The sequence below is a fragment of the Drosophila albomicans genome, chromosome 3, assembly GCF_009650485.2.
Source record: "Drosophila albomicans strain 15112-1751.03 chromosome 3, ASM965048v2, whole genome shotgun sequence".
Lineage (NCBI taxonomy): Eukaryota > Metazoa > Arthropoda > Insecta > Diptera > Drosophilidae > Drosophila > Drosophila albomicans.
In genome coordinates this window covers 40,921,932-40,937,813 of record NC_047629.2, presented here as the reverse complement: position 1 = coordinate 40,937,813, position 15,882 = coordinate 40,921,932, and positions in this window count along the sequence as shown.

The following is a 15,882-nucleotide window of genomic DNA, read 5'->3' as shown; positions in this document are numbered from 1 at the left end:
ACAATCAAATTGTTTAGCTGATTGTGTCGATCGATTTACTTGCGGGCGGGCGGGCTAAAAAAATGAAAAGCGCAGCGGGAAATTAATTAGTTGTTATGATAAATGAAAATTAAATTAGTTGCTTGTACTATGTTGTTGAGTTGAGTTGAGTGCAACTGACAAGCCCGATTGTTAGCAGCGAGTGAAGTGAATTGGAGTGGAGTGTGGCTACGAATGTGTCTGAAAAGGTCACAACAAAACGTTGAATGCCATTTAGACTATTCAATTTGTGAGTTAATTAATTATGAGCCACGAAGGAGTAGAAGCTAACACCTTTCAAACAGCACTTGGCACTTTCATAGCTGCTCAACTCTTTGGCTCACACCTTCAGCAAGCTGTCACATTTTACACTCTGGCAAATGTCTCAATTATGCGAGAGTTGGCTCTTGGAAAATGTCAGAGAAAACAAATGAGCGCAAAGGCAGGCAATCAAAAGCCAAAAGGAGCACAAGAGAAGGGCTCTTTCATTGAGCCATGGGCTTAACCAATTTTTCCAGCCAAAAAAATATTAAGTAAGAAAACTACAGTTGGGTGTGCTCGACGGTAAAATACCCGCTATCCACTATTAATAAATGCAAAATAATGCGGTATTAATTTAAAAAATTTACCTAATTAATATACCGCAAGTATACTGAAAAATTGTCAACGGCTATATTTGGTATATTGAGATACCCGCTACCGAATAACAGTAAAATAGTTTAAAAATATACTGAATAAATACACCGCATAAATACAAAACTATACCAAGGTCTATATATGGTGTATTAGCACAGTACTGCATTCACAATATACCGTAGAGTACAAAATATACCAGATTGTCACGCAAAGCTGCGAAGACGCATAGTAAGTAGAATTTTTCCTATACAAAAGAATTTTTTAAATAACTTCTACAATTTTTATCCGATCGCAATCGAAATTTAAAGAATCATAACTACTGTTGTTACTATATAATTGAATGTTGCACAAATCACTGATCATGCATCATCATATACTTTATAGGTTCGGAGATGTCTCATTCTGTCTGTTACATACATTTCATGGAGACACAAATTTATAATACCTTTCTACCCTATGGGTAGCGGGTATAAAAAGGCGCAGCCCACGCAGTTAACTTTGGCCAGCGAAATTATTTCACAAATGGCAATAACGTATCGACGCCAAAAATACAAAAAACAAAAAAGAGCTACAACTAAATTTATACTTACCACAATGTGCACATATGTGCGCTGCATGTTGAAATTATAATGAAGACATCAACTACAGCAACAGCAACAACACAGCAACAACAATAAACTGACAACAGAGCAAATCGCCTGCCAGCCCACTTTGATTTTATGGCCAGCACACATGAAGAAGATGGTAGATGGGCAGGCGGTAGATGGCAGACGACAAGCGGTTGTGGCATGGGAGATGAGATGGGAGGTACGACCTCTTACCGCTAGTGCAGAGCAGAGCAACAGTGCAACAGAGCAAGAGTGGAGCAGCCGCAGCGCAGCGCAGCTGAGTTGTAGGTGGTGCCCAAAACAAATTGCAGGCAATCGCAAAGCCGTAAGTATGCTAAATTATCAGGCGTCGTCTTCGCTGTTTGAATACTCTTACCAATTGAGGAAGGTAATATGACACGCAGCAAAAGGCAGCTGAAAAAGTAGTAAATAAATATAATAAATACTTCAAAATTATGTTTCCTAATACAGTTGCATTTTTATTTCTGTGAATTCTTCAAACTTTTTATTCATAAATATGTACTATAAACAAATTATAATATAATTATATCATCATAATCTAAAACCACAGAATTGTGTTTGCATAGTGTTTGCATAGATTGCTAATAAACTAAGCAAATTAAAATTGTTTTATTTCTTAATTATTTACTACTATTTACTGTTGCTCTTTAATTTTTTTCTTTATTTAGAGCGCTGCCTTTTATTGACTCTAAGAATATTTTTAATAAGACTTCAACTAAATACAAATTTGCACGCATCAAAATTTAAGATAACAATATTTTTATATTGTTTGAAAATAATAAATTTTGCTTATGAAAATTATACTAATCGATTAAATAAAATATGGAAACTTGATCACAATTAAAATGTCTCGTCACACTCCTCATCATTAAATCTTAATATTCATATTTTTCAAAGGTATCATAAAAAAAGAAAATTATAAATTTAAAATTTATTTAAAATTTGATTAACTACCATTAAATTTTTTGAAAATTCTAATCTTTTCATATTTATAAAAAAAAACTTAAGTTAAGCGTCCGGTTCTCATTTTAGGGTAATAGAAAGTGTATCTCATGCTCACATTTTGCATTTATCAGTTTTTCTCACAATTTTCCGGAGCTTTCCAATAATACACTTTAGGCTGGCGGCCGCCTAACTACAATTACAACAACAACAGCAGCAGCAGCAACAACAACAAAGCTAAATAAATAAATATATTTTTTGGGGCATTATTATTATAAGAGTTTGAACATTATTACTGGACGTTGAACAATTTCGGGCAATAAAAGACACAAATTGCTGATAATAATGATGCCAGAGCTGATGTTGATGCTGCTGCTGCTGCGGTGCAAGCATCGAACGTTGCAAGTTCGTTGCCTAAGTCTTTTGTTTGCATTGTATGTCGCGAGAGTGTGTTGCATGTATGTGTGTGTGTGTGTGTGTGTGTGTGTGTGTGTGTGTCGCTTTGTTATTATTTTACATACTGTATTTTTTTGCTGGTGCTACGATAGTTTCATGCTTGTCATGTTCTGTGCTTAGAAATTGAACTTTTTTATTGTTGCTGCTGTTGTTGTTATTGGTGTTGTGTTGTTGCTGCTGCAGTTTTTTGGTCGCTGTGAAACATTTGTCATTTTTACCATTTTTAGCCAAGCGTGACAGGCGTTTGTTGTTATTGTTGTCGATGTTGTTGTTGCAGGTTTCTTTTTTCTTTTTTGTTTTTTTGCTCGTTTCACCCACTGGCATGCAAATCCAACAACAACAACAACAACAATGGATCGAGGAACAGGAGTACATGTGGATGTGTATACGTGTCTAGGTGGCTTGCATTTCGATACAACCGATAAAGATCTCAAATATAGTTAAAACAAACAAGAAATTTATTGAATATGCAACGTATTTTGCATTCGCAGTCGCATTCGCTTTTGGTTTTGGATTTGGATTTGTATTTGTCTGGGCAGTCGAACAACTCTGGTTTATTGTTTTATTTATTGTAGGTGAGAAGTCAAATATTTGTGGGTGGCACAGCAGCAGCAGCAAACCATAAATGCAAACAGCAAACAGCGATTCATAAATGGCACATCTCGCCATCTTGGCAGGTTTCTTGCCTCAGTCTCTTTTCAGTTTCTCTGTCATACACTCGAATCCGAACTCGAACTCTAAGTCGAACTCATATATGCAAGTCTACACAGCGTATCACGGGACACAATCGCATTCAAAATTGCTGTAGACCCGAGGTTAATTTCAACATTAAACAAAACCCCAAAAGTTTAGACCAAAAGACCAACAACAACAACAACTAAAAAAAAGACAAGCCCATCAGCAGATGCTTAGATTATGCATAAATAATCGATTGTGCGAGATGAAAATTCGGATAGAAGAGAGCGTTGAGCATTTGACTGTAAATAATAAGCAAACTGCACTGCTGAATAATGCAAATTCCTGCAGTCCGAAGATCAAGTGTGGATATCACTCAAGGAAGTTAAAGCGAGACACCTACTGATTATGCACACATGTATCTAATTTAAAATAATATAAAATGTAAAGCTGAATCAACATTTGTTGAACTAACAAACCATTAGGTTTTTAGATATTTCGATATTGTAGAATTTTTAGATTTTTGATATATTAATTTTGTAACACACGCCAAAATAAAATATTAATAAATCTATATTTTCCTGAATTCATATCATGCATAGCACTAAGTTTTGTGATATTTCAATATAATAATATACATATAGACATCATAAGAATGTAACATAAATAATTATATATAATTAAAGCATTTCAAGGCATGATTGAATAGAAATGAATAAATGCCGAATTTTAACCGCATTTTACTTCAATGTAACTCACTAACCCTTTATGGCATTCATCCAAAATTTATTTACTTTAAATTAAGCTGGAATACGTCTTTAAAAAATGATGTACATATACTGTATTCTTGTATGTCCCAAAAATAGCAACTTTAGCTTCAAATAAAATGAAATGAAATGTGTATTACCTTATTGCAACTGAATCGACTGCACAAAGCTTCATTAAAAAATATTGCCAGTTCCACACAAGAAAATTTTCCCTGGCAACAGTGCCTTCCAAAAAGATTTATGTATTGCATTTGTGTTTAGCTAACAATCGGCAAGATAACACCTTCAATTATCTCGGAGATGCAACCCACGCAAGTAAGAGTTCCTCTTGCTGTTTCCGGCCATGTCACGGCACTTGTTTCCATATAATTTGCTGCACTTATTTAACGACCTACGCTCAGCAAAAGGAACTCAAACATAAACATAAACAGCAACAATGGTAACAACAACAATACGAAGAAACAAAACATGAGGCAGACAAATTAGCCAGGCAGCATTTGGCTGCCTCACGTAGCACTGGAAATCAAAGCCTTTCACACATTTTGGGGCACAAACACACACACACAGATCGACTCAAAGACTGTCCATTGGTGGAGGAGGTCAAGCGTTTGGGAGCATGGGAGCGTGCAGATTGCAAAAGCAGGCAGCGATTTGCATATTTCGCTTGCCGATTGCGATTTACTTGCAGTTGTCGCCCACGAGCAACAACCAAAAGTAAAACAAACAGACCGCCACCTGTTTTTGGTGCATAGTTTGCATATCAGCAGCACATCAATGAGAATGCGACGCGTTATCGAGACGCGATGCAAGTCTTGAAAGAGTTTGCCAGAGCCCCACGACTTGAACATCTCATCGTAGTCATAGTCGTTGTTGCTGTTGCTGTTGTGGTAGGCGTGACCCAATGGAGCCCAAAGAAGAGGGGGAGAACCAAAGAGAACCACACGACGAGCGACGACATGAGGTTGAGGCACACCATTGTCTGTGGCAAATAATCTGTGATTCGTAAACTCCCACAGGTCAGGCGAGCACATCAATTACTTTGGCACAAGTCGCAGTCGCAATCGCAGTCGCAGTTCAACTCTGAAGACGATTCTGGTCGAAGCGCCGAAGCGCCAGCGTCTCAGTATCTTCGTCGTGGCAAGAATGACCTCTCAATTTATTGTGCAGCCTTTATCCTTTTGGCATATGCGATTTGTATCGACTTAAGCACACACACACAACACAGTTTTGTACTCTCATCTGTGGAGATCTCGCTCTCTGTGGAGCTGGAGTTCAGTTAAATGCTTACGTTGATTGTTTTATTATGATGATGTTAAATTATTGTAATCCAAACGCGCAATCGCAATCGTTGTCGACATCATCCGCATCCACATCCACATCCTCATCATCATCATCATCTTTCGCATCGCCACATCGCATCTTCTCCTCTCTGATGCTGCCCTTTGAGTGGGCGTTGCTCGGCATATCCTTTGCGTACGCGCAAAAACAAATAAATGCTAAAGTGCCTCTCATCCTATACAGTCAATGGCTATACCAACCACATTCACATTCACATCGACATCGACATCCACATCGTCATCCTCATCGGCTACGTGTGCCGCTGCAAACACTTACAGATTACGATCGACTGTTTCGCTTGCTCTCGGTCTCAGACATGATCTCGAATGGTCTTTCGATGGAGTTGGAAATGGAGGTGGAAGAGGAGGGGAGGAAGCTGCCTTGATGCCAGCTCCGTGATAATTTCGGGTTGCACGCTTATTTAATATGCGAATTTTTACAGATAAATGGTGAGAAATAATTTGCGCTGCTTTCGTTGCCCGCTTCCCCTTCCCTTCCCCATTTGGTGGCTACAATTCGGAGTCGTTGCGTGGGCGTGCGCTCTTTGTTGGGGCGTGGCCATGCGGACTTGTAAAAGTGTATATATTTAGCTGTGTGCGAGTGCAGCTATTGCCTGTGATCACTTCATATCCACACTGCGCATTACATGCTGTTCTTACGACTATTTAGATTTGTCCTTGTCCTTTTTTTTTGGCTTCACTTGTCCCTATATTACATAGCTTTCCAACTTATTTTAACTTGCTTTGGTTTTCTTCGTTTTACTCGCTTCCACGAAAAAACCTTCGAAGGAGGAAAATTTTATTCCTCGCCGGTGCATATGGAAGTTCCGCAATAAATTTTACTACAGAAATTCGTATGAATATATACTTCTAGAACACCAGCATTAAAAATACAACTTCAACCAATATTTCAATTACAACAAAATTAAATAATCAATATTTCAATTAGAATTTTTGTTGATTAAGAAGTCTTGGTTTAAATCTTATTTCTGCAATGTTTAATTGAAAATTCGTGAAATTTTTTTTGATGTTGATTTAGGAATTTCTGACCTGTATTCAATTTTAAAGTAGTTTGCGCTTTATTCAAAATTTCATTCTTGATTTTAGATACTTTTCTCTCTCTGGGTAAATGGGCAACGATTCAGTTTAGAATTCCTCACGGGTTCTTGTCTTAAAGTATAGCCTCTATGCTTTCATATTTCACTCCTCAATATTTCTTTATTCACACTTTGCCTTTTTTCCTCCTTTTCAATCCCAGTTTTTTTCTCTTTCGCATAAGGTTTCCCGCGTTTACTTGTATTTATATTGTTATGTGTTTGCTTTTCGCCCTATTGTTTTCATCCTTAATGATCCTCGACTTACTCTCGCCTTTTCTCATTCTCAGCGGCAGCCCTTAACTCGTTCACTCTCATTTTCTTCCTCTGCTACTCGACAATCCTTAGCTCCATCTGTGCCTTCCTTCTCCTCCCTCACCATCATCGTTTGACAAGAGTGCTCAGCTATCAGCATTCTCTGTCGCCATCCAGCTGAGTTGGCCTTTGGCTTTCGCGTTGTTACATTTCCAGTTGGCTGCCCTGGCTATGGCTGCTCTGGTTGTGGTTGCTCTGTGCATTGGCTGGATATTGGCTGCATTGGCTACTGGTTTTTTGATTGAGCTGCCCCACGTTGTCGTGTGGCATTTATGCCGTTGCCGTGACATTTACACGAGACGACATCCAGCGACAAAGCGTCAAAGCTGCTGAGCTACGCAGCCTACGCCTACACCCAACCAAGCAGACTAGATCTGGGTCTCTACTATATACTCTACTATATATCTATCTATCCAGGCATGGGCATGGCCCTGACAGTTTTTGCCGCCACATTCCATGCGATGACTCTTTGCTGAGTCTCTGCGCCTCTGAGCTGGCTGGAATGCTGCGAGAGGCGAGCATTTTAATTGTGAGAACTTTTGTGGCAGCCATGACCAAGTTTTGGAGGCCAGCCAAATGTTTGCTTATCAAGAGATTAGTTCGATTCGCTGACTCTGCGAATACGCAACATGTTTGTTGGCTGGCTAAAATGTGTTCGTGGCATGCCGCATGCGCAAATACGTTTTGTTTTTTTTTGTGAGCGAAGCAGATGCAAGATAAGCGCGAAGCAACAACAATTCGGGGTTTCGCTTTGGCGCCGGCTTGGCCTCTGCTGCAAACAAAAAAAAAAAAAAAAGAATCTTGCCACCCTACAGGCGACTGCAGCAGCAGCGGCAACAGCGACGTCGACAGCGGCATCGACTTTGACTGCGAGTAATCAAGATGCCGCCATCGACTGCCAACTGGCAATAGTTTTGGCCAGTTGTTTTTTTTTCAACTTGAACTGGTCGTCGATTATGCAAAAGCTCGAATGGACTCCAAAACTGAATAGAGCTTAGCTCGGACTTCATCGGACTTCATGTGTGTCTTAGCTGGCGCAACGCTGCGGGGCTGCTGGCGTTTTCTTTATGCCCAAATAATAGCACATAAAACTATAATAGTAATTTTCAAATGGAGAAAGAGTAGAGATGCAATCGCTCTGGCTTTGGCTTTAGCTTCGACTCTTTGGCCATCGGCCAGCTGTGCGGCGCGCTTAGTCATAGAAAGGATGCCCCCAAACCCCGAACCACATCGACCTGGCCCGGCCCCAGCTTCGATCTCAATGTGACCACACAGCGCGCTTCAGCTCCAGCGATGAGCTGAAATTGTAGCTGAAATTGTTGCTTTAACTTTGACTGTTGCTTTAGCTGTAGCCGCGTGGCGTCCAGTTAAGAGCTGCGCTAATTTATGGCCAGCCAATGCCACAAGCTGCACGAAGCTCAACAATACAACAGAAAGAAAAAGAAACCAAAGCGAACACTTTCATTTTTCAAATGTGCCAAACAAAAAGCTGCAAAAGCTGCAAAAAATAAGCGAAAAATGTTTCAATTTTAGCGAAGCAGACCTCACCCCATGATGCTAATTTATATGCAGCCCCAACCCAAAACCAAAACCAAAACCGAAACCGAAAAGTTGAAGCCCAAAAACCAACAGCAAAAACCAAAAACTGAAAACCGAATCTGAATCTCAAAAACCGAAAACTGACATTGCGACCGATGTCGCAGTCGCAGTCAAAGTCGATGTCGATGTCAAGCCGAGTTCAGGTTCAAGTTCGGTTTTCGGTTTCGCGCTGATGCGGCTCAGGTGTAAATTAAATACACTTGGAGCCCCCAGGGGCACAACACACACGACTCTGGCACACCAGCACAAGCACCAGCAACACACCAGCAAAATTGGCCAGGCGACAGATCAGACTTCATTAGCCAACTTTGGACATCTGCTAGAGATGAGCGCGAGAGACTCACGAGTCCGCAATGAGCAAGCGGAAGTAAAAAAGGAATGAAATAAAGGAGTTGTTTATTAAAAAATAGCTTTACGAGTTAACTTAATATTTACATACATAAACGTATCTTCCAGTCCAACAATCTCATTCATTCATTCATTCTAATAATAAAATAAAATAAAATTGGCATCTAAGTATTCCACATATTTCAATTTTGAATTTTATCATTTCTACCCATGAATATGTACTGTCTCTATAAAATTATTATTATATTAAGTCTAGTATTATATACTAAATTTAATTATACTATAAAGAGAATACTAGCTAAAAAGGTCTTGGACTCATTATAAAATTAAATAAATCTTTTTTTATTTTAATATGTATGATGTATTTACATTTAATAACATTTTATTTTTCAAATTGAATTTCATATAAGTAATATTCACATTTTTAAAAATTGTCAATAAATTTATTATTTATTTATATATTTATCTTTATTTTTTCAGTGCATAATTTATTATCATTTTTAATCGTTATTATTAAGTTGTTTTAATTTTGAATTCTATATAATTATTGTACAACATTTTAAAATATATTATATAATATTACTATCGAAATATTTCGTCCAACTCTAACAACGTCTGAGCAGCCTTGGAATGTTGGTAATTTCCTCTGCCAGCATCCGCCTCCTTCTTCTGCTCATCCTTTTCCTACCACACTCAGCGCCTGCCTTCTGCCTGCTGCCGCTGATCCTCGCGATCATTTAAATAGCAATAAATTAATAAGCATCCATTAATTTGGCGCGCGGGCGTTGCGCATAAATTTGCTGATTTTCGACTAAGTATGAAAGAGTTTTTGGTGGAAGGGAGAGCAAAGTGTTGGAGGACGGGGTCACAGGCAGCTTGTTGGGGTCAGATTCAGACAAATTATGTGGTTTGCAACACACGCGCCATAAATTTGTCACTTATTCATGCTGCGTATGAGCATTGAGAGGCTGCCGAGATCGAGACTCGGGATGAGTTTGAATCGGAGGCGGAGGCTGCTCACCTCTTTAAAGGATGCTGAATATAATGAGGTGAGGGTATTAATGTTGAACAGCATCTTTGCAAGCTAAGTGGAATATTTATGTAGAGGCAGAGAGAGGATTAAGTATTCTTCGAGAATAATATTGGTTATTATATTAGCATAAAGTAAATGTATATATTTAAAAATAAAAGTTATGTTAATGTTTTTAATTGATTTATGAAATGTAGTCCCAACATTTTTGCAAATTTTATAATTTAATTAAATTCTATTGAATATTAAATAATCATGTTTTAACTTAAAAAGAAAATAAACCAAGAAAATGAACTTTCAAAAAATAAAAGAATAGTAATAATACTTTTAATTGAATTGTAAAATTTTATTTATTTTATTCTATACATATCTGCATTATTTTCAAATTCAATTGAACTCAATACAGAAAACAGGATCCTGCCTCCTACCGTCCCATCAGCTTACTGGCTATTCTGTCCAAAAATTTTCGAAAGAATATTTTTGGCCAGGCTATTGCCGGTGCTGGAAGACGGCAACCTAATCCCAGAGCACCAATTTGGTTTTAGGAGTCAACATGGAACCCCTGAGCAATGTCACAGAGTCTCACAAACGATTGTAAGTTCATTTGAAGACAGGAAGTACTGTTCCGCAGCGTTTCTAGACGTAAAACAGGCGTTCGATCGAGTCTGGCATTTAGGCTTGCTTTACAAGCTCAAGTCTATGCTACCAGCTCCATTTTTCCTGCTGCTGAAATCTTACCTGCATAGGCGCCTATTCTTTGTTAGATGCGAGTGGGCTGAGTCCGAAATTTTTGAAATAAAAGCAGGTGTACCCCAGGGAAGCGTGTTAGGACCTATTTTGTATACCCTCTTCACTGCAGACATTCCAGTGCTTGAAAGAGATGATCTCGTTATTGCTACATACGCCGACGACACAGCATTTTTAGCCACCTCAACGGACAATGTAGAAGCATCAGCAATCCTACAACTACAACTGACAAAATTGGAACCGTGGCTGCTTAGATGGAACGTTGTCGTCAACGAAAATAAATCAGCACACATAACATTCGCCACCCGCCCTAAAAGCTGCCCAGAAGTCCAACTGAATGGTACTACACTGCCTGTAGTCAAAAAAGTGAAATATCTCGGCCTAACACTTGACAGAAGACTAACCTGGGCAGATCACATCAAAAATAAAAGAAAACAGCTGAGTCTTAAACTTCGACAAATTAAGTGGCTGCTGGGCTACAGATCCCAACTGAGCCTCAGAAACAAAGTCTTGCTGTACAAAGTGATATTAAAGCCTATATGGACGTACGGGATTCAGCTTTGGGGCACAGCCTCAACTTCAAACATCGAAGTGCTGCAACGTTTTCAAAGCATTACTCTGCGAAGACTAGCGAAAGCACCTTACTATGTTAGAAACCAGGTCATCCACAAGGACCTTGAGACTCCGAGTGTATGTGAAGAAGTTAAAAGGTACGCTTTGAAGTATCAGGAGAGATTGGAGTAACATTGTAACCCGCTGGCCATTAACCTGCTTGACAATAGCCAACATCGCCGACGGCTGAAAAGGCACCACCCCCTTGATCTCCCCTTTAGACCACCCAAAGAGTGGTAGTAAATAAAGTTTTGTAAATAATCTCGTAAATACTCGTCAAAAATTAAAAGTTTTCTGTCATTCTATTTGTTATATAATTTACTTATTATCTTTAGATAGATAGATTGTAAATAAATAAAGAATATAAAAAAAAAAAAAAAAAAAAAAAAATACAGAAAATAATAAATACAGATGAAATTAACTTTCAAAACAACTTCTATGAGTATTTTGAATTGATCTGTGAAATGTTTTCCAATATTTTTAAATCTCATATTATATTAACACTTAGTACTTAACATTCAAATTATGTCTAAACCTAGCTTAAGTTACTTACATAACATACAAAACTTCAATAAATAAACTGATCTTTGAAGTTTTCTCCTAACAAAATATAACGGGAAATCTATATAAAATTCTATAACATTAACATATTTTAGTTATAAGATAGATGACAAATTAAATCTATAACATATTGAAGATTTAACTTAAGTCGCTTTACAATTCTGATTCCAAACAAAGAACAGTCTTTGCAAGTTCTGACTTAAATAATACAATTTTATTATTTCTGTTATACAAAGAATTACGCAACAAGCGAAATATGCAAATAATTGAATAATAAATTCAAAAAATGTCTGACAGACAAAATGAATGCAAGCAAAATAAAACTAATCGGTTTCGAACAGTAGCAAAATATATTTTGTTCTCCTTCGTTATGTCACACCAAGCTGCAATGACAAATCTGTGAGTGAATCTCTCTGGAGGCAGCGCCTCGACTGCGTTGACATTTGAAAAGCGCAGACGGCAACAGCGGGTTGTCCCTGCAGACAAACCGAAAAAAAAAACTGTAGACATAGACATAAATGGGTCTATGTTGACTATCAAAACCAACTGGCGCCTGCAACACCAGCAGCAAAAGCAGCAACCACAACAACAACAGCAAGGAGAGTTGCTGACATAAGCTGCAGTTGCTGCGCTGCATAGTCGTGGCTAACAGCGGGCTTGCCGGCCGGCAGGCGCCATTTGGCCGTCTGCTGGGCAGGTGTCAAGCTGTGCGTGTGCCACCAAAATGTTGGTCAAAACACGGCCAAAGACAAAGCTGAACAAATATGGCAATGCGCCAAGCTACGAGCGAAGTTGAGTTTGAAATTTGCCTACGCAATATTCTCACAGGCAATTAAACATAGTTTGCAGAATGCATATAGCCATGTAATTAGAACAATTAAATTAGAAACTCAACATGAGTTAGGAATATTCATATATTCTCTCCCCACTCTTTGCTTTCCCCCTTTTAGAGATGCCAGCGCCATTTCGTCAGAGGCAAAAGCAACCTCTCGACACTCGTTTGCTGGGTTCGACTGTGTCGCCGTGTCGCTTTGGACTTGAACTTAATTTGCATAATTGCTGCGTAAATATTGATATTTGAATTTTGATATTGACCAGACCGGCACTCAGCACATACATACATACATACATATGTATGTATATAGTATGGCAGCAGCAGCAGATATCAGCTAATGCCCCACAATCTGCTGCTGCTGAATACCAGTCGAGTGTGTGTCTCTGTCTCTGTCGATGCGAGTCGCCGTCTCTTTGTGTGTCGTTTGCATTGCTTAATCGACTGTCAATAATTTCACATATTAAATATTAAATAAAACGAGGCATTTAATCAAATAGCACAGCTGTGTGCTCCGACCCACAGACATCAGACCCCAGACCCCTTTTGATAGCGCTGATTCAATTCCCACGCTACTCGATCGCCAATCAGAAAGCGACTGCGACTGTGACTGAATCATAAAGGTGCGTGAAGCTACTCACTTACTCTCTCACACACAGAGTTCCCCATGCATAACTCGCATTATACAGTTTATGAATACCCGTCTTATGAAGACATCAGTCAACATAATGGACTCGACCAGCGCCTGAGGGGGAAGATCACATTCAGTTGACACTGATAAATAAACAATCGTTGTACACTATAATGCAATAATCACAATCAAAATCCCTTTACGCTGAACAAGATGCAAATAACCTGTGTGTATTACAAAACTGTAACCCAGATATGAGAGATATGTACTTGTTTAAGTTAAGAACATATTACGCATACGCAGAGTTATGCTCAAGTATTTTGAGAGCATATGCCAATGATCATTCATACGAACTTTGTTCCCTTATCGTAATTGAAATATTGAAATATTTTGCATAATAGCATAATTAAATTATGATTTAAGTAGTATGTACTAGTTCTTAAAGGCACTGAAAAAGTAAGCTGCTGGTAATCGATTGGGTGAAAAAAGTCGATGCCAAAAATTTGCGTTAATGTGTGTCAAATGCATAAGGATGTGTTTGACTAGACGGCGGACTAAGATATCAGAGTGGGCGGATCGACTAAGAGGGCGTGGTCAAGAAGGAGGGCTCCACAAAGATGGCCAACCTTACATGTGCCTGTGTGAGTGTGTATGTGTGTGTTTGTAAACAATTGCTGTTAACCAGATATACAGAACTGTAGGAAGTTAACAGAATAAGATGCTGGTAATTAGCTCTTGTGATGGTGTAAAAAAGTCGATGCCAAAAATTTGACAATAAGCCTCTCATATGTAGTTGAATGTGTTAGGCTAGACAACGGACCAAGATATTAGAGTAGACGGAACGGCTAAGTGGGCGCTGTAAAGCAAAAGAACTTCACAAATATTTCCTATGTTAAAGTGTGTATGTGTGAACGTCAAATCATTGACTACTAAAGAACAATTGCAGAGCTGTAAGGAGATAGAAAAATAAGCTGCTAGTAATAAGTTCGGTTAAAGATGAGAAAAAAGTCAAATGCATGTGGATATATTTACCTAGGCGTCGGACTAAGATATCAGAGCGGGCGGATCAACTAAGTGAGTGTGGTCAAGCAGAAGGGCTTCACAAAGATTGAAGTGTGTGTTTGTGTGTGCTTCTAATCAACTTCTACGAAGTACAATAAACAGAATAGCGTTAGTTACCAGCAGTTGGTAATCAGCTCATGTTAAAGTGCGAAAAAATCGATGCCAAAAATTTGTCTCTTCGTGTACCTTATGTAATTGAATGTGTTCGGCAAGGCGGCGGACCAAGATTATAGAGTAGGCGGAACAGCTAAGTAAGCATGGTCAGGCAGGAGAGCTTCACAAATCATCCATCACTAAACATCAATTACAGAACTGTAAGGAGATAACAGAGTAAGCTGCTAGTATTCAGCATGTCTAAAGGTGTGAAAAAAGTCGATGCCAAAAATTTGCCTTATCTATTCAAGCCTACGCACTACTTGCATGCAGGGGCACACTCTGAAAGCTGATTTGATATGATTTGATCAAAGGACTCCACTTCATACAAGAAGTTCGTTTTTTAAGCGAGCTAATTTGCTCTCCAGCAAGATCACCTGTAATCTCAGTCTTCAGCTGGCAGTGTGGCTTCTAGCATCTTAATTTTAATTTAAAATATACAGTACATAAATATTGAATACTTAAATCTAACTGTAAAAAAACGATGAGCAAATATTTCACAAGATAGTTGATTTTTCCTTGGGTTCTTTGAAATACTTTCTAGAATTACGAGGCAGCACGCGAAGATAATCGCTAATCGACTTTACTTTCGGTCCGGACCTCCCTATGGATATTCAAACAAGCTAAAAGAAAATACATTTTAAATGCAAGTGTGTGTTAAATTCTACCTAAGAAATAGTAATTCATCTTTACAGCTCAATCAAACAAATATCACTTAATCATTTATTCACTTAGTAGTTAAACTACACAAAAAACGAAATATTAAAACGGAAAAATGAGGGCAGATTTGTAGATTAATTGAGGTTCTACCAGCTATGAACCGTACACATTAATTGCTTAACCTATGTACGTATGTATGTGCCACTTAATAATAATAATAAAAGTAGGAAAGACCTCTTTTTGGAGGTGCTACAAAATTGTTAAAGTGGCTGCTGCTTGGCACATGTCCAGCGCCTTGTTTGTGGCAACCGAAAACACAACGTGTAAATTATGCCATAACACAATTAGCCACTTTAGAAGTTGGCTGCTGCTGTTGCCAATGTTGTTGTTGCTAGTCTATAGCTTTAGTTTTTTTAGCTTTATACTTTTTTTTGGGCCAGGCCATTTGCCACTTACATGCGCCGCTAACATTTTGCAACATGAAACGTTTCTAAAAATTTGTTGCGGTTGCCTAATTAAAAAAATCGACTAAAAACTAAAACTAAGAGGCTGAGACTAAAGCTGGCAAACAGGATGCTACCGTTGGTAAACGGGGAGACAGCAGAGGGAACTGTGGAACTGAGGGGAAAGGCATGCTGCGGGGGCTGTGTGTTTCAGTTGTCTCGTGAGCAGCTGACTAAAATTAAATCAAGCAAATTACTTTTATCGCTGGCACGCATCTCGAACGCAAGAGCTACGAGCCAAAGCCGCATTCAGGGACAGTGCTGGATGCCGAAGA